The sequence below is a fragment of the Malus sylvestris genome, chromosome 13, assembly GCF_916048215.2.
Source record: "Malus sylvestris chromosome 13, drMalSylv7.2, whole genome shotgun sequence".
Lineage (NCBI taxonomy): Eukaryota > Viridiplantae > Streptophyta > Magnoliopsida > Rosales > Rosaceae > Malus > Malus sylvestris.
Window position 1 is genome coordinate 20,007,741 of NC_062272.1, and position 2,775 is coordinate 20,010,515.

Below are 2,775 nucleotides of genomic sequence, written 5' to 3' on the forward strand. Positions count from 1 at the left end.
GGCCTTCACGGCAGGCCTACGTGATTGTTTCTTCAAGTACATGATCAATGCCAACACTTGGAATACTTACTCTGAGGTGATGGCACATGCTTACAACCATGCCTCCGCCGAGGCAAGGAAATATCAAGGGAAACCCCCCACAACCACCCTTTATCAGCAAGTAGGGAATGGAAGCCAGATCCAACCAAATGAGAAGACCTCGACCTTACAAACGGCAGCGGTGCCTCCCCCTGCCTTACTTAATACTTTGCCAAGTCAACAGACATATCAATTTCAGGGCAAAAGGAAAGATTTCCATCCTCACCAGTCTTATTTTAGTAAAAGGAGTAAGAGACACTACCGCGATAACCAATGGTATCACCACGATAATCCTCGACCCCAGGCAGTCAACACAGTGGGTCAAGCACGTGTCAGGACAGCCCCTACCCCAAGGTATAAGGCATACACACATTTGAACGCCACATGAGTGGCTATTTACCCCAGCATAGCACACTTGATACCGAAGCCAAAACCGAGGTACCCGGATTACAAGTCTACGAAGAACACGAGCACGTTTTACTGCTACCACGAGTATAATGGCCATGACGGCGAGAAGTGTATCACCCTTCGTGATTATATTGAAGTTTTGGCACGTGAAGGAAAAATTGATCAATTCCTCCTTCACCCTCCAAGGGGTAACCGTAACCAATGCCAGGTGAATGTGATATATTCCATAAGTGGTGGCACACCCATATCTAAATCTTCTAACAGGACCATGAAAAATAGTGAACGAGCTTTAAGGTCTGGCCACCAAGTGTTTCACGTGGAAGACATTAGGAGAGACAAACATCAAAAGCCTAACTAGGATCTAATATGTTTCTACCCTGAGGAAGAAAGAGGTATCATCTACCCTCATAACGACCCACTGATCGTGGAAGCTCACATAGCCAACTTTGAAGTACGACGAATCTTGGTAGACACTGAGGCTTCGGTGAATATCATGTTTACCGAAGCTTTCAGGGCACTTAATGTAGCTGAACACTTGCTCGATCGCTCGATTTCCCTTCTGATAAGCTTCTCCGGTGATATCGTGCAACCTTTGGGGAGCATACATTTACCTTTCACCATTGGTACAGGCCCTTACATAGCTATCATTACCACTAACTTCCTGGCAGTTGATTGCCCAACGACATACAATGTCATTTTGGGACGCACATGCATCAATGATCTCAAGGCCATGGTATCCCCACATATGTTGTTGATGAAATTTCCAACCTCCTATGGCAATGGTTACATCAGAGGAGATCAACTTAGTGCACGATCATGTTACAACACTTTGGTCAAGCAACATCACCTGCTTGTGCCCAAGGAAACCTTTTCTATACATGACCAAGTCATAAAGATCAGCTCAGACGAAGCCAACTTGGATCTTTACAGTGGCAACAGTCAACCTGACGATCCTCGAGATGACTATTTCACCTAGCAAGCACAACCTGCTAAAGAGTTGAAGAATGTCTCTATCTCAAAAGATTATCTGGATCGCATGGTGAAGATTGGCACCACCTATTCGGTTGACATTGATCTCTTTTTTGCAAGAGAACACTAAGGTCTTCGCCTGGTCATACGAGGACATGCCAGGCATCTCTCCCGATATCATCTGTCATCGCTTAAGTATTGACCCCAAGACCAAGCCAGTGAGACAGAAGTGAAGATCCTATGACGATGAACAGTACGAGGCAATGAAGGCAGAAGTTGAAAAACTCAAAGGCATAGGCTTCGTCCGCGAAGTCAATTATCCAACGTAGGTAGCAAATGTTGTCCTTGTTAAAAAGAATCCGACCAAGGAAAGTCTCCTGCTCCAAAAGGTCTTATGGAGAATATGTGTCGATTACACTAACCTAAACAAATGATGCCCGAAGGATAGTTTTCCTCTTCCTTTCATAGACAGACTTATAGACTATACAGCAGGGTGTAAACTCCTGAGCTTCATGGATGCTTACTCAGGATACAACCAAATCCTCATGAACCCTCCAGACCAAGAACACACAACCTTCATTACTGATAGGGGACTATATTGCTATAAAGTCATGCCCTTCGGCCTGAAGAATGCAAGAGTGACTTATCAGAGACTGGTCAATTTAATGTTCGCCGAACAGATTGGGAAGAGTATGGAAGTTTACGTTGATGATATGCTAGTTAAGAGCAAACATGCTGACCAACACATCACCAACCTATCTAAAACTTTCACCATTCTGAAGAGGTATTGAATGAGGTTGAACCTCAACAAATGTGCCTTCGACGTAGGCTATGGCAAATTCTTAGGCTTCATGATAAGCCAATGAAGCATTGAGGCTAATCTCGAGAAGATCAAAGCAATCCTCGACATGAAAGAACTGGTAACTTTAAAAGACATCCAAAGCCTTACTAGCAAGGTGGCAGCCTTAACTAGGTTCATCTCTAAGGCCACAGACAGATGTGCTATTTTCTTTAAAGCACTTAAGGGAAGTAAGAAGTACATTACATGGACTGATGAATATGCTGAGGCATTCAAGAACCTCAAAGACTACATGAGTAAAGCCCCTCTGCTCTCCAAACTTGAGGTTGGTGACACTCTCATTATCTATATGTCAGTATCGGCTTCAGCAGTAAGTTCCGTTCTCATTCGAAATGATGGTAATGTCGAATGGCCTGTCTACTACACTAGTAAGGCCTTACAAGATGCGGAGATACGAAACTCCAACATTGAGAAATTGGCTCTAGCATTGTTCATGTCTGCTCGAAAACTTCGCCCTTACT